General features: G+C 40.3%; 1 protein-coding gene and 1 long non-coding RNA gene across 4 annotated transcripts in view; one reads left to right on the top strand and one right to left on the bottom strand.

Annotated features, from left to right (window-relative positions):
- SPOPL (speckle type BTB/POZ protein like) overlaps positions 1 to 6,023 on the bottom strand; it is a 33,344-nt gene extending 27,321 nt beyond the window's left edge. The window contains exon 1 of one of the 3 annotated variants that reach the window (XR_015289013.1): positions 5,793 to 5,998. The gene's annotated coding sequence lies outside the window, so the exon portion shown is untranslated. Of the gene's footprint in view, positions 1 to 5,792 lie in introns of all 3 variants that reach the window. The other 2 variants (XM_086896907.1, XM_086896909.1) reach the window with 2 other exon arrangements.
- Positions 6,024 to 6,106: 83 nt separating this feature from the next.
- Positions 6,107 to 14,048, top strand: LOC111932326 (uncharacterized). Its single transcript, XR_015288925.1, has 6 exons — positions 6,107 to 6,269; positions 6,732 to 6,853; positions 7,005 to 7,249; positions 8,145 to 8,213; positions 9,545 to 9,616; positions 11,308 to 14,048. It is a non-coding gene; the product is annotated as an uncharacterized LOC111932326 (long non-coding RNA).
- Positions 14,049 to 16,261: the final 2,213 nt, after the last annotated feature.

The following is a 16,261-nucleotide window of genomic DNA, read 5'->3' as shown; positions in this document are numbered from 1 at the left end:
CCCCTCAGCACTCAGTGAGCAGTCTCACGCTTGTTGGAGGGGATGGCACATTTCCAAACACAACTGCCATTTAATCATTAAAAATGATGCCTGGCCAGTAAAACAATATTCAAAAACACTGACTACAGAATAAAGGTGGATTTTGCTTGATGATCTTATTAATATAACTAATCATAGCAATTAACTCTGGATATAGTTTGCCACACACAAATTTTGAGCAGGTCACTGCATATGGAAGCTTTTCTTTTTCACTTCTGCTTATATAATGCTTTCTGTCTTCCCTCTTCCCTCCCTCTTTTTTTTTTTCAAAAGGGAAAACCCATGCTTTGGGAGAACCTTACTAAAAAGCCTTTTTTTTTTTTTTTTTGCCATAAGCAAGGCAGGAACTTGCCTAATCACAAGCCTCTCATGAGATGCAACAGTATTAATTCAAATATTTCAGATTTATTTACTGTATTTTTTCCCCTGGATCAACCACCTGCCCAGTGGATTTTGCAAAACTTGCATAAAATGTATTTATGCAAACTTCTTCAGTATAAGAAGTTCTTACAAGCTTTATCACCCATCACAACCCAAATATCATTCTGCTGCCATTTTTAATTTAAATTAACTTGCTATATGCACATAAATAAACAAAAAAAAAAATCTACCTTGACATATTCTGCAGAGATCAGAAAAACTCACTGGAAATAGATTTCATACATTTTATTCCTCTGAAACCACCATATGCCAAGTGCAGTGCCAGACCCAGGAGTGAGATCACACCCACTTGGACAGTGAGTACAGCAGTGCATTACATTAACCTGCAATCACACAAATCAGCCAGAGATTTCAGACAACTTCATCTTCAGAATAACATTTTTACAACTCAAATAATATGACTTGAAATAATTTCATAGACTTTATGCAGAACTTCCCAAATGCATGGAAAAAACACCTACAAAGAGGTATAAATCCAGATGTACACAAATAATTGCTTCAATTAACTTTGCACATAGCACAGACAAGTTAGTTAAAATGACTGTTTTGTCCTGTTACAAGAACAGTTACTCAGCTTGATATGTAAGTATCAGTATGCCTACTGCTACATCTGACACTTACAAAAAGGAGCTAAAATTAAGTATTTTCATTATATATTGCTCCATCCATGAAACTGAAGAAACTATATTAACCACTCATTATATAAATTTGTTACAAAACGTTCTGGTTTTATCTTCAAGAGGTTTGATTACAAACAAGTAACTCTCTAATTAATTTCAGTTACCAAGGAATCTATCTGTTTTAAAATTTAAGAAAAATTGCTCCTAAAGAGTGATAGTTTTGTTGCTGAGGTAATGTCTACAGATTAAGTAATTCAGAGACCTACTGTCTTCTGTGAAGACAGTAAACATGTGTCTGTTCTAAAGAATTTAGAGAAATTATTAGCTAATCTGAATCACTAGATTAATTTATTAAGCATTTGAAACAACAAATAACTTGTGTTCAGATTTTACTTCTACTTAACCCATTGATTTTAAACTCTGTGTACTGAAATCATCTGTCCTTCATAGGCTACAGGCCACACTAATGGAGAAAGCAGATTCATCAATGAGAAACCGAATATGTATAAAGAAAGCCAGGAAAATGAAAGCTTTTGTGAACTTTTCCAAAGAAAAAGTCAGCATGGAACAGAGAGCTAGAAAGTAGGACACCAGAGGAGAAAGTTACACCAGCTACTCCCCAGGCCAGAGTTCTGCACCTACACCTCATTTCAGTTGTTTAGGAAGCAACCGCTGATGCAACCACCCCAAACCCTTTAGAGACACCCAAGTCTAATGTAATTGCTGAACATTCAGCACACAAGAAAACAAGGCATTTGAAAGAAATCAAGTCATCATCCCCCCCATTTCCTTCATCTCTATTCGCAGCCCTGCTCATGAATCGATTTTGCAAAAGACTTGACCAACTGGTAAGTGAGCTCTTGGGAGGGGACGAACATTAAAGGAACAACCAGGAAGGAGGCCAAGAGAAAGCTTGGCTCCCAAGTTTCACCCAGTGATCCCTTCCACTGCACAACAATAAGAGGCTCCCACCCCATGAACTTTGGAAGTTTCCCAACTGCTGGAGACATTTACTCCACCAGCAGCAGCACTGCCTATGCCAAGAGCTACTCTGTTGCATATTCCCTGGCACACAATTGTTTTTTCTTTCTGTAATGCACACAGGTAAATTACACATCAAATGATACCTCACCTTTGAACTACTTATGAATTCAAGTCACAATATAGTGCAAGGAGCAAATGTCACACGACCCGCCTGCAGCGGATGAGTTGATGCAGACTGTTAAAATTAAAAGTAGTTCATATAATAGTTTTCACCAAAAAATGAAGTGATAAATGGCTTCTGGGAGATGCAAAGCAGTATCAAGGATAAGTAATCTAATTCAGGGAATTTGGATATGTGAGCTCTCTGGATTATTCCATGCCAATGACTTTCTGAATCAGCTGAAAGACTATCTGACTTTCCACTACATTTCCCAAATGCTATATGCAAACACTCATCACAACAACGTTGACAGATACATGCATGGTTGCAAAGTGATTCCTTGTACAGAACATAAAAAAACCTTGTAGCTGATAAAGAATAATTTTAAACCAGGCTACCAAAAAACACAATGGAAAGCTATGAAATTTGGATAAAATGGAACCAACAGAGTTGAAGTTTACAGCCAAGACGTTTTAGGTTAAGCTCTTTCCAACACTGAACATACACTCCTGCCAAAATTCCACCACACAAGTCGAATAGCTAAAACATTACCAAAACACCACTTTTTATGGAAAACACACACTGCAACACACCTCTTAAGAAACCCACTGAACTAAGGGAAGTGACCCTCTCTCAGTTAAGAACTACAACATCTAAATTCCCACGACTCAAAAACCTCCACTTCTCACAGAGCTGCAACAGATCCCCACTAAGTACCGAGCACAAACTGAATGAGAGATTTCCTACTTGCCTTTGAAGGGATAATTCCAGTAAGAAGCCTTTTGATATGAGTGGGACAAGAAGCAACAGAATGTCACAGGAAGATAAACTGGACATTTTCTCAAGAAATCTAAAGAAGGGAAGTCTCTTGTGAAGAGAGACTTGCGTTATTTTGTAGTGGGGAAAGGGAATCGTGGAATGGCTTGAGTTTGAAAGAAACTTGACAATCATTTCATTCCAAGCCCCCTGCCATGGGCAGGGACGCCTTCCACTATCCCAGGCTGCTCCAAGCACCATCCAACCTGGCCTTGGACACTTCCAGGCATGGGGCAGCCACAGCTTCTCTGGGCACCCTGTGCCAGTGCCAAGAGCCAAGTTACAAGAGGCTTTTGGAGACCACAGGCATTAGTCAAGCACTGAAGCAATGCCTTCTATTTCATCCTAAAAATGCAGGGCCCAGAACACACATGCCAAAATGCACGGTCTTCATGCTTTGATTTGGAGCACAGTTTTTTGAAGATCCCAGGATTTTATGACTACAAGTATCAGGCTGCTGCTTCTGGGAAGTGTAACAATCTCACTCAAGACTTCTTTTAGTCTCAACCAGGTTTTGCTAAATACACAGGAAGCAGACTGCTCTTGACAAGGAGACAGAAATGCCCATAAGGAGCATATGAACCTGTCACAAAAACTGTGAGAAAAAACACCACCAAAAATATCCACTTGTCATCAACAGGAAAATATAACAAAAAAGAAAAAAAGCAGGCTGAGGTAGTTTTGTAAGGCAAGACACACAGAAGCCTAAGCCTGGGTATACCACAGCACCTGGAAACATTCAACAGGACAAATTTCTAATTACCACCACTTCTAAAAAGGGCATGAGAGGCAAAGAGAAAAAAAGTGAACAGATGTGAAGAGATTGTATATGCAAGGCTGGAAAAACAACCAATGCAGACAGAAAACCTGGGAAGAATGAATGAAGAGAGACGTCAATGAGATTTAAGTGCTAGTCAACTGTTTCTTATTGCTATCCTCAGCTATTTCTTCTCCACTCTAACTTATGTTGATAATGACAACTGGTTTAATTCTCTCTCCTGTATATTTATGTTTAGGTGCTTTCAAATGCATAAAAATCAACAGAGAAACACAAGCCATAGGAAAAAAAAAGAAAAAAAAGTAGTTTTATGTGATTTCAACTCAAAATGCAAAACTGTAAAAAGCATGTAATGAAATCAGTTGAAATCAATGACTAGGGCCAGAAAGAAAACTTGGTGGCCTTTCAAATTCATTTTATATTTGTCTATAGCATAAGTAAGTTTTTAATAGCAACAAGTAGCTTGCGCCGCCTATGCAAGTACAGAATGTAATTCTTTATTTTCACTGACAGTTTAAAAGCAGGCTGCAAAGTACCAAAGTTAAAAGTTTGGCAGAAAGCTGTTTCAAGGGAATATAACACCAAGGATATTTCTGGATATTTAAAATCTCAGATTTCCAGAAGAGAGTTAAACGCAGTTTCTGCTGATGTACCAAAGCCCAGCAAGTCTGCAGCTTTATATACAAAAGGCATATTATGTAAAAATTACTTTCCCTTTCCTGAGTAAATATCCCCTTACAGAGCGAAGGGGAAATACCATGCAATAGGCACACACTGGAAATCCTTCACAAACATTTATGGTTGTCCTGGCCACACATCCCAGAAGGCCCAGATAGAGACGCCAGGTAAAATAGTTTCAGAAGGGACAACAACTGCTAAGCGCCCCTCTAAAAAGAGGTATTTATTTCCAGAAATAATTAAACTTTTAGTAAAAAACAGATAGGGACACTTTTTTTTTTTTTTTAACCTTTTTTTCTTATGGTTAAAACAAAATGCCTTGGCAGTCATACAAATGATTTTGCTCGGAACCACTGTGGTAAGAATTCCTGTAACCATATGGGATATCTATCAAAATAATGCTTTCTGCAGAACTGGTAACAAGAAGGACCCTGCTTGACTCTGTCACAGATTGTTCTTCCTGGCAGGAGATTCAAGACAATCCATTTTGTTCAAATGCTATTTTTATGACCCTTAACACCCCTTTAGAAAAGAAATGAATATTACAGTCACAAAGCAAAGATAGGTTTTTAAACAAATTTCTGATTTCAGTATCCTACAGCTAAAAAAACACCGAGAGCTCGTCAATATCGCTCATGCCGTTTCCTTTGCTTTGCCCTTTTCCTTTCTTTATGGTCTTTCTCACCTACTTCTGCCCTGGAACAGCCTCAGTGTGATGCAAATTTCCCCGGACTCCCGGGAATTTCAGCAGACGACATCATCAGGTGAAACCCAGCCTGAGTCAACTCCACTTCCTGACCACGTCTAAGATGGTGCGCGCAGCCGGTGAACCGAGGGGAGCTCTCCTCACACACCATTCACTCCCTGATACAAACTTTGCCGCAGCCCAAAGCCGCCAAACAACCCCCGAGCAGCCCACCCACGCCCCACCGCCCTTTGGCTTTCTTACACGACGCGAACTTCCCAAAACAAACTGCACTTGGGGGGGGGGGGGGGGTAATGAGGGCACGGGCGGCGAACACGGCGCTGTTCCGCGGGGCTCTCCGCGGCCGAGCGGCGGGCAGCGCTCACCCAGGGCCTGCAGCAGCCCGGGGAGGGACCCCCGGAGCCCGGGATCGCTGGATCCCCGCACCGCGCAGAGCCCACACCGCCCGCCCCGGCGCAAGGCGAACGCGGCCCGGCCCGGCCCGGCCCTCCCGCAGCTCCTCCCGGCGCTGCCCCGGGCCCGAGGGCACAACAAAGGCTTTTCCCCCCGCACCCCCGGCCCGGCACGTACCGGATCGCGGCGCTGGCGGGGCGGCGCGGCTCATTCCGCCGGGGCGGGGACGCTGTGACGGTCACCGGCGCCCGGCGGGAGGCAAAGGCGGCGAGCCCGGGCGGCGGCGGAGCCGCATCGCTGCCCGCGCCGAGTCCCGCTGCTCCCGGCCGTGCCCGCCCCGCGCTCGGCACCTCCCGGCTCCGCACGGCCCCGCTCCCGCTCCCGCCGCACTTCCGGGAGGGAGCGGTCACGCGGCCGCGGGACGCGCCGCTTCCATCCGGGAACGCGCGGGGCGGGGCGGGAGCGCTGCGGGCCGGGCCGGGCCGGGGGCTGAGGGCGCTCCCGGGCTGCCGGGGGGCACAGCGGCACGCAGAGCCATCCCAGAGCACATGGCGCAGCACTGCGTCCAGACGGTTCTGGAATAGCTCCGCTGAGGGAGACTCCGCGCCCTCTCTGGACAGCGTGTTCCAGAAAGGAGTTCTTCCCCATGCTCAGGTGGAATTTCCAGTGCCTTCCCCTGGCCTCGTGTTCTCTTGCCCGTCCAGAAGGATGGAGCACCTCTCCCGAGGGGCTGAGGCTAAGGAATTGTTCAGCCTGGAAAAGAGAAGCTTTGCGGTGACCTAATTGCGGCCTTGCAGTGCTTGAGGGGAACTTACTGGAAAGATGAGGCAAGGCTATTTACAAGAGCACGTAGTGACAGGACAGGGGGGAATGGGTTCAGATGGAATCAGTAGGTTTAGATCAGATATTAGGAAAAAAAAAATCATTTTGAAGGTGGTGAGGCGCTGGCACAGAGAAGCTGTGGCTGCCCCATCCCTGCAGGTGTCCAAGGGCAGGTTGGACCGGGTGTGGGGCAGCCTGGGATAGGGGAAGGTGTCCCTGCCCATGGCAGGAGGTGGAACAAGATGATCATCAAGGTCATCTTCTAACCCAAACCATTCTATTGCTTGGCACCAGCGAGAAGACCCTGGTGACATCTTCTTGGCACTCCACTTTTGGTATTTATACACGTTAATGAGGGCCCCTCTCAGCTCTCTATTCTCAAGGCTTAACAGGCCCAGTGCCCCCAGCCTTTCCTTGTAAGAGAAATGTTCCAGTCCCCCAATTACCCTCACTGCCCTCTTCTGGACCTCTACTCAAATGGGTCAGCAGGGCTCCTCTAAGGACTCCTTATTTACTTATTTTTTATTTTGTTTTGTTTTTCACATGATGTTGACCTGAAATTGACAGAAGTTCCATCTCTTCCCCGGTAATGAAGCTGGAGAGTCCTCAGTGACTGGTCCCCCAGATCCAGGGCTGGTGTTGGGCTCTCAGCTTCTCACCCTGCCCACAGATTTGCTCCTGGATGGCACTGGCATGGGCTTCAACATCTTCAGTCCACAGCCTCTGATCAGGACTTTCCTGCTTCCTCCACACATGTTCACCACCCAGCAGTTCTGAGAGCTGTTGGTCAGATCTGTTTCCTTTATAACCAGGTGAATTTCCCTATGTCACTGAAGTAGTTGCTTCTAAAAATAAACGGTGTGATAATTTGTAAGTTACATGCACAGTACTGCAAAATTCCCTGTGGAGGTCTGAAAATAAAACTTAAGCAATATGTTTTGCTTTGTTTTTCAAACAAACAGGTCTTTAAAGAAAACATCCTCTATGGAGACAATTAAGACCCAGTGACACTTTAATTGCTTCTCTTGAGAATGACCACTAAGAATACACGCTAACAGAGCATTGTGCTGCGTCAGGGTACCCAGGCTAGCAAGGTCTCAAAATCGATACAACTGCATTAGTGAGGCTCTGAGCCCTGGATAATTCATCCTGCAGAGAAAAACTTCACTGACATGGCCATGGTGCCTTTGGTAGTACTAGTTCTCTCAGAACTATTTCATGAACCTGTTCAGCACTGCACTGTATTTTCAGATGTCTCAGCTTTTTTTGTTTATTTGGAGTCTTTTTCACAGCAACCCTTGTAGGAAATAGCTTTACATGCACAGCCAGTGCTTACTCCATTTAGTGAACAGGATTCTGGCAGGCTGCTTTCATGTGGTCCACTACTTAGAAGAAAACACGGTAAACCTTTATCAATTGTGAGAAGTGCAAAAAGAGCACGGAGTATCAGGATGTTTGGTCTTGTGAGCTGAACAGTTGAGTGATTGGAGACACTGTTGCAACTGGGAACTGAAAGATGAGCATTTTTTCACAGGGCAGAATTCAGTCACTCTTACTGAAAATGAGGGGTGCATTCCTAGCTATACCTGAAGAGTCTACAATGGAAATCTTAGGATTTAAATAGAGTAACTTGGCACATAGGTAAATCAGCGAGTCAAGTGAATCTTTGTATATAGTAACCATCATCTCCCTTAAATCCCACTCTAGAGAAAGTCTGCGAAGATGAATCATTAACAAAAATTGTGGAAAACATGCGTATTTGCCAGCAGTCAAAAGGTGAGATTAGAGCTCATGCATCCCTTGGGCTGAAAAGTTCCTTTGCTCACCCTCAGAGATAGGATATTGTGGGGGGTGTGGGCACATGCCACAGCAGGGTGTGTAAATGGTGGCCAAGCAGAGCAACTGCCACCTGCCAGATCTGGAGTTTCCACTTGGTTCTGGAATGGATCTGGAGTTTCCACTTGGTTTTAGCAGAAGTTTAACTTATTTTCCTGAACTTTTCATCCTCTGCTTAGTCCTGTTTCCTGCTATTCCCCCTCAGATTCCAATTTTTGCACCCTCTCAGTGCTAAATTAAAGTGCCTCACATAGTGTTGGCCTCTAACGTTAAGGTGAAATTCTGTCACATCAGGAGACATCTGTGTGAAATTCTGTCACATCAGGAGACATCTGTGTGATTTGCATTTTGGCAGCACTTAGTGGGTCAAATGAGATGAGTGACCCTTCATGCCAAATGTGTTACCAAACACAGAGTTTGTAATCTAATTATGACAGAAACTGTAAAGAAAAACAAAGCCAGGTGATTAAGCACACTTCCAGAACAAAGATTTTGGCAGAGACCAGAGGGAGGACAAAACTTTCCTGGGTCCAGAATGAATGCCCCGGATCATGCTTTCTCAGACCAGGCAGGAGGACTTACAGGAAAATATTCTTACAATATACATCATTTTCTGGCAGGATCTTGGTGGTATTTATACTTCTCAAAAATTTTCACAGAAAGAGCCTATGCTAGTTTATTTTCCTGAATAAAACCCAATACTAAATGTATTTAACTTCCAAATTACAGCCTGGGAAACTACATTTCTAAAGACACCTGAAGAAAGCACAATGGCTGTTGTTGTTGTTTTTAACTGTACACACACCCAGCAGTACTGACTCCTCTATTTGGACTGACCTTCACTTTTCATTATGAAAAAGCTCTCATTGCACACATTTCTGTGTGGGGAAGGGTTGTTTAATGTGAAAGACCTCTAAAATAATTTTACTTTAGAATGCTCCTTGAAAGATTAAGAAAGCATATTAACATATAAAAGGATTAGTATGTGCAGATTTAAGTGCTCTTGTCAGGGCAGGCAATACAGAATGATCAAGTTTCAGGTTGTTGGGACTTTCACCTTAAATAAACCCTTCAAAATACAAATTCTGTCTGCTGTTATATTAAACATATTATTTCCTGTGTTTCTATGTGAAATAGAGAATTTATTCTAGGTTGTTGGTGAGATTTCTTCACCCTTGTTTGTGATAGGAGGTGAGTTGAATTCAGCTGCTGTACATAGTGATGTTAACTCTTAGGGCCTGTAAATATTGTTTTTAGTATTACTCCCACAGGTTTAAAGAAAGTACATGCATATGTAAACGTGAATTGAAATGCATTTGTGAGTGGAAGCCATTCTCTATCCAGTAAGTAGTCACATTTCAATGGTGAAATTATATATCCTAATTAGAGATTCATTATAAAACTCTCAGATACTTCTGCTGAAAGGACCCATGTATACATGCATGTAAGCACATTGCTGCAATAAATTTTCAAGATCCACAACAGGATTATGTCACTAAAATAACATTTTTGAAATAAATTAAAGACAGGAATATTAATTTAATCTATTTTCTTAATCAGTGTAATTATTTTATTAACATATTGTAGAAAAATTCATTGCAATTAATGCAAGAGAGGGCAAGTATTACATGCTTTCTGTTTTCTTTTCCTGTCTGTTGTCCAAATGTAAGCACTTTCTGGAGGAATCATGATAAATCCATAGCATCTTATTTCATTCAACCCTATTTACTTTTAACAGAGCCAGCAGACAGCACTGCAAATGTGCTGCCAAGATGTATGGGTGACTTTGCATTAAGTAAATGCAAAGGCAGATCTAGCTGATATAAATCACAATTTTATGGGCAGTTTTAAAAGAGTGAAAAATTTCAGCAGGAAAGTTTTTTGTCTTCTTATAATATAGGGGTTTCAGAATTTGAATTGCTTTTTAGAATTTAAAGTTCCAGGGCATTAAGATACTACTCAATTTAGAGTGACTTTTCCACCTTAAATTATTTTTATATTTTCCTGGACTTCCTTTCTGAAAAAGAAAAGAAAATAATAAAACTGTTAAGCCACGACAAACAACGAATTTCCTACAAGGTGGTGATACAGCCATGAAATTATTCAGTAATGTTTCAACAGAATGGGTCTTCACTTGAAAAGGTCAGTGTTTTGAAACCAGCACTCTTCACTGTGAAATATATGCTAGTTTTAGCAGGAAGGTTTTAGTGAAGATGCAGCTTCTGAGAGAGGAGGGTGACACTGGAGGAGTGAAATGTTCTTCCAGTGGCTGTAGCACAGAGCTCGGCAGTGGGGGTGAGTCACAGCCAAGTCTCTGTTTTTCCTGATTCAGTGTGAGTTTAGATCTATCTTTCACTGCAGATAAAAACCACCAAGCTTCTGTAACCACCAAGTCTTCTCCATTTACACTTTGTATAAACAAACACTAGCTTTAGCAGGGGCTTGAACTTGGGGCTTCCAAACTTTGCCTGAGCTCAGCAGCTGTTGGGTGTGAGCTTCCCTTTCTTCTTCCATTAAAACTAATAAATAAACACTGAAAAGATTTTCATGCAAAATATGAAAACATTTCAGTTTTCTAACTTTCACAAGACAGGCAGATGTTTCCCAAATAGTTTCAGTCAGTTTTTCAACGCATTTTATTTCAAGAGGTGCTTTTATGTTATTAGCGTTAAAAAAGAATTATTAAATAGAATTTGCTTTGTATTGTCATGTCCCTTTCCATCAGTTTCTGTGTTTGCTCTATTCACTGTTATGCCTTTAAATAGAGAGTAAGGACTTCAAAGCAGGTATCCTATCTTCCTGAGGGTATTTATTTAATTCATAACGGCAGAAAAGTTCCTGGAAACTGATTGCAGCACTGCATGACAATATTTTTTCTGCAGAATGATGAGCTGCAAATCACTGACAATCCTTGTTTTATTCCTCTTCAATATTTCCTAATGTGATATCACCAGTTTCTTGTAAAAAAAACCCTCCATATCTTCAACAAATCTTCTGAATTTGTACTTAGTGTTTCTTCATTCATATTTGCCAGAACTCCACAACAGGATGGCTGTGTAACCAGGTGCTGTGTCCCAGGTTTTTTCTCCTTTACTCTCCCTTCACTGCCACTGCTGGGTCACTGAGGGTCACAAATGAGATGGCAAACCATTTGATCTGCTCAGTTAGTCACAAACCTGACAACCACAACTGGAAGAGGTAATATTTTTTATAATATTCTTCAGGGAAAGATGATTTTCTTTTTCATTTCTTTGTAAAATTAATACAGCCTTTTCAGATCTTGCTAAAGGATGAGAAAGCCTCGTTAAAGTTCTTTGCAAATAAGCATTCCTATCCTTTAAAAAAAAAAAAAAAGTAAAATCAAACCCTGTGGTTTTAAATGTTATGCCAGATTTGTCCTTCTCGACTTCCTTCTGCTCTCCAAACTGCTGAAACACAAAGGGGCTTCCCTTCTAGAGACTTCAGAGAGTGGAAACTTCTTTTTGTACCAGAAAGCAACAATAAAGAGTAAATGTTGCTTTGTGGCTTATACTCATAAATTTGATAATGAAGCCAAACGCAGTCTTTTCCTCATTTCAATACCAACTAGCTTTTTAAAACGTATTTAAAAGTAACTTTCATAGAGGGAAGAACAAGCATGAAGTTCTGAATTTTATGAAAACCCCAAACATGATCATTTATAAATGGAGATATGCCCTGCATCTGAACACGATTCAATTGGCTCAGAGAGCCCATGAACAGACTCTCAGAAGAATCCACAGATTCTTCACTGAATGAAGATCAAGCTGCTTAGGCACATTTAGAGGAAAAACCACACCTCAGTTCAGTTCTGTCAGAAAGCTAAGTTTTTTGAACTTTATTACCCTTTCTGGTTGTGAGTTTCTGTGGTGTTGCCTCTTGAAACAGACTCCTGGTTCCCAGCTGATAAACAAAAACCTTAATTATGCTGTTCACAAGAATATATTTCAATATTAATATTCCCCAAATTCTCTTGAGTTTCATGACAGGACTTGGTGTAATTGTCTCCATGCATGGTAAAAACCCTCATCTTCCTTCTAACGTAGTATTTTATAGGACTGAGCTCTTTTGCCATACTTGGAAAACAATTTTTCTAGCATGGAACACTAAATACATAACTTTTAATAAAGACTAAAATAAAGCAGCATTGTCATTCCAGTAAGTGCCTATTTTTACACCTCCCAAATATGCATAACGGGCAATTGGATATTTGCTGATTGTTGCACAATAATTTACCCATGGATTTTTCAGTTACACATGAAATTGCCTGTTTTGTTCAGTTCTGCATATTCTACCAAAACATCCTGTATTTTTTTATTCTTTTTTTCCCTATTGCACAATTTTTTTGGGTTGGAAATCATACACTGGGGAAAAAATGGATTGAGGGAGAAATATTAAATTTAAAGCTCATGCCTTCATGTTTTACACGTGGCTTGGCCTCTGTTAATTCAGGAATTAATTAATCCCTAATGAAACACGCTTTTACCGTGTATCAAACAGCGTTTTTGTTTAACCATTAATTGTTTTTCATGTTTTTTTCTGGGCAATGAAAGCATTGGCTGTTTTTCTAATTTTTCTAATTTTTTGATTTCACCATCCCCACAAAAGATGTAATTTACACAGCTTTATTCACCACTACTATCTATAATTAATCTGGTCATATGGTTTTAATAAAATTTAATTAATTAAAGTGTAAGACTGTGACTGTCCTCCAAGTTAATTTTAAAGTGTGTTGGACCATGTACACTAGATAACAAACAATATTAGATGTATATGTATATAACAATGTCTTCAGTTGTCAAAACAACATAATCTGTGCAATAAGTTTGAGTTTTTGTAGGAAAATCTCCTAAGCAGAGTGATTCCTGAATTTTACTGAAAAAGATGTGGGGTTACTGAATTTCATCTCTAAGAAATACTGGAGATTTGTATAAATTCCCCATTCTTTGTGAATAGATGTAAGGACAAATGGTATATTCTGAATACCAGAAAAAAACACCAAACTACTTTCAGGATTATTGGAAGGATCCCAATGCAAATGCTAAATATCAAGCTGGGAACACAGAACAGCCCTTGGTAATTTCTAACAGAATTATGCCAGATATTTGAAATTTTGATGAAGCCAATCTTTTCAGTTTAAGACAATACAGGTGTTTCTCACTTATTTTTTATTTCTTTTGACATCTACTTAGATTTAACCCCTTTTTACATATCAATGTGTGCCGTAAGTGCTGTAGTTTTCCTTAGCACAGATTTTGTACTGTTGATGTTTTCATCCAGTTAATTTCTCCTTGCTGGCAAGCATTTAGTGTCTCTAGACATATTATGATTCATAAGATGAATAGCTTCCCCTTGCTGTGGGATTCAAGAGACCAGCATGGAAGTATCCTATTCCTAGAGCAAAATCTCAGATGAATAATGTAGTATGACAAGTGTATTACTCACTGATGGAGGTCTGCTGGAGTCTCTTCAGCAGCTTAAAACTACTGGTCAGGAAGAGGTAGATTAAGGTAGATACAGGTCTTCTGAGTCAGATAATGTAGTGGTAAAACATTGTTAGAATCAGTTTGCAATACTGTAATTGGATGCAAACTTCATTTGAGATTTCAGCTTTCATCTGCTGTACCAAATTTACATAACACAAATGCTAATTAGTGATGGATATTATACAGCAGACTCCTGTGCACATTATGCTTAGGTCAAAATTCCACTTATATCAAAAGGTGAAAGCAGCTTCCTTATTCAAAAAAAAAAAAAGGTCTGTTGACACCATTGATTTGGAAAGATGTGATATTTTCATATTTACATGTGGGTTTGTTTTGTATCTCTTCATTTAAAAAGAATTTGCCACAGCTTTCCCTATATATTAAAAGCACAACTTTTTGTAACCCAAAATTCAGGTGCCTAATTGCTCTCAACTCTTTCTTGGTTTATATTTTGAATACTTAAAATTAAATACTTGATATTTAGAATCAGATATTTTAATATGGCTGTTTTCTGCCTGAGTATCTATATTAAATTCAACAAAATTATTCATAGTGGTACAGAAGGTGACTCAGATATCCAAAGTGATTTTGATAGCCAAAAAGTAGGAATTCACAGTGGAACAACTGCAAGATACTGTGTTTAAATTCAGAAAACATAAATGATAGCTCCCTAGTGAATGTTGGTGAAAAAGACCAGACAGGTACAAATCCAAACAGATACCTTTCATTTCAGTTGTTCAATAATCAAAAACTGGAATATCCTTTGAATTTTAGTATTTCAAGGTGTTTACACAGACATATAAGGTAGATCATTAAAAAGGAAGAAGCTAAATATGATCATCCTGGATAACTACCTTGAACTTTCTAAGTGCCAACAAAACTTGAAGTGTGTTATCTCAAAGCCATTGACAGTCATGTCTGCAAATCTAAAAATATCTTCTAAGAGCACAAGGATCAGATTTGTCATCTAAACCACGTGTTTGGCCCTGCAAGTTTTAAGATCAGAGAAGATGACAGCAACATCTCCTCAAACTGAAGAGATTCACAGGGAGCCGTGATCTCGTGGAATACCTTGAGGCTTTTCTCTGAGTCATCTCTCCCTGATGGCCGTTTTAAGGTCACTCCTGAATATGGACAATTTGTTCTGGAGACAAGAAACAGTACTTGGCAAGAAAGAAACAGAGATCAATTGGTACAATACATGACTGTAAGTCCAGTTAATCAAAGTGCCTTTGAAATACTTTTGATTTGCAGCTTTGATCTACGTTGTTCTAGAAATCAGTTCAAATTTTTCATCCAGTACTTTAGGAAGAAGTCTGAATTCCAAAACATCTGGATGAAGAATGATTTCATTTTAGTGCTTTGATCAGTCCTTGTTGACAAAGCTTCATCAACCATTACCGAGATTGATTTTTTCAGTTTTTATTTCAAAAATTTTATGCAAAGAAGACCTTTCACGAATGCTAATTCCTTGGAGTTACAGGCTAAATCAGAACCCAAAACAGAGATGGAAATTTCCAACTGTTGATCCCAGTTAATATCACCTCCACTTGCTTCTAGTTCCTTGGCTGCTCATGTGCAAGGAGGTGGATAGCTCTTATCTCTAAAATGTGTGCACCTTGTCTCAAATGCTTTTGCCAAAGCTTGGGAATTTGGCTCTTTTCTACCTAAGTGAACAATCACAAGAGGAGCTTAAAAAACTGGTTCATGAGAGTTCCTCACCAGTGGCAAACATATTTAATTATGAGAAACATGGATGGTGTTATTGTGTTTCTGTTTTATTTAAAAAGATAAGTCTATCAATATTTTTCTTTGAAATAAGTGGAAAGCTGTTTTCCATTCAGCTGGCCTCTTTATCTGAGAATTAGTTATTGAATGGTCAATATTACTTGTTCTTCTCTCTGCACACTGGATAATAGAGTGAAAATACACAGCAGGACCTTCAGAACAATGTAAGAGGAGAGGAAATTAGTGCAAACTCATTTGCACAGATAAGGGAAGCTTCTGAGGACTTGAGCCCAGGGCTTCATAGTACAGAACTGCCAGGATGGGTCCTGGGACCAGTTCAGGACAATGCTGAAAAAGAAAAAACTTGTGCTCCTGACCTTACAACATTTTATTTGTAGCAAAGTTGCAGTTATAGAGTATGGCATGTTGGTTAAAAAAGCCTTAATTAGCTGTTATGAGTCTCAAATGACTTTAGAAGTGCAATCCCTGTTTGCAACTATTACTGACCGTGGTGTCTCACCTGAGAGAAAGAAATTACCATGGTGCTACCCATGAAAATAAGGCTGAAGTTGAGCAGCAATTATGGCTGAAACCTGCAGCATTTGAAGCCTTTTCAATTCCTGTGCTGTAAGGAGTCTTTCATTCAAGTAATAAATTGGATGGCACTTAGATGAGGAGTACAAGTTGAAAGACAGAAGAGTGTAGACCAGACAGTACAAACCTAAATGTATGGCTCAGGCGTTTGCCACAGTTTGG

Source organism: Cyanistes caeruleus, chromosome 7 (genome assembly GCF_971803275.1).
Source record: "Cyanistes caeruleus chromosome 7, bCyaCae1.hap1.1, whole genome shotgun sequence".
Classification (NCBI taxonomy): domain Eukaryota; kingdom Metazoa; phylum Chordata; class Aves; order Passeriformes; family Paridae; genus Cyanistes; species Cyanistes caeruleus.
The sequence above is the reverse complement of the archived record's forward strand: the minus strand, read 5'-3'. Positions and strand labels throughout refer to the sequence as shown.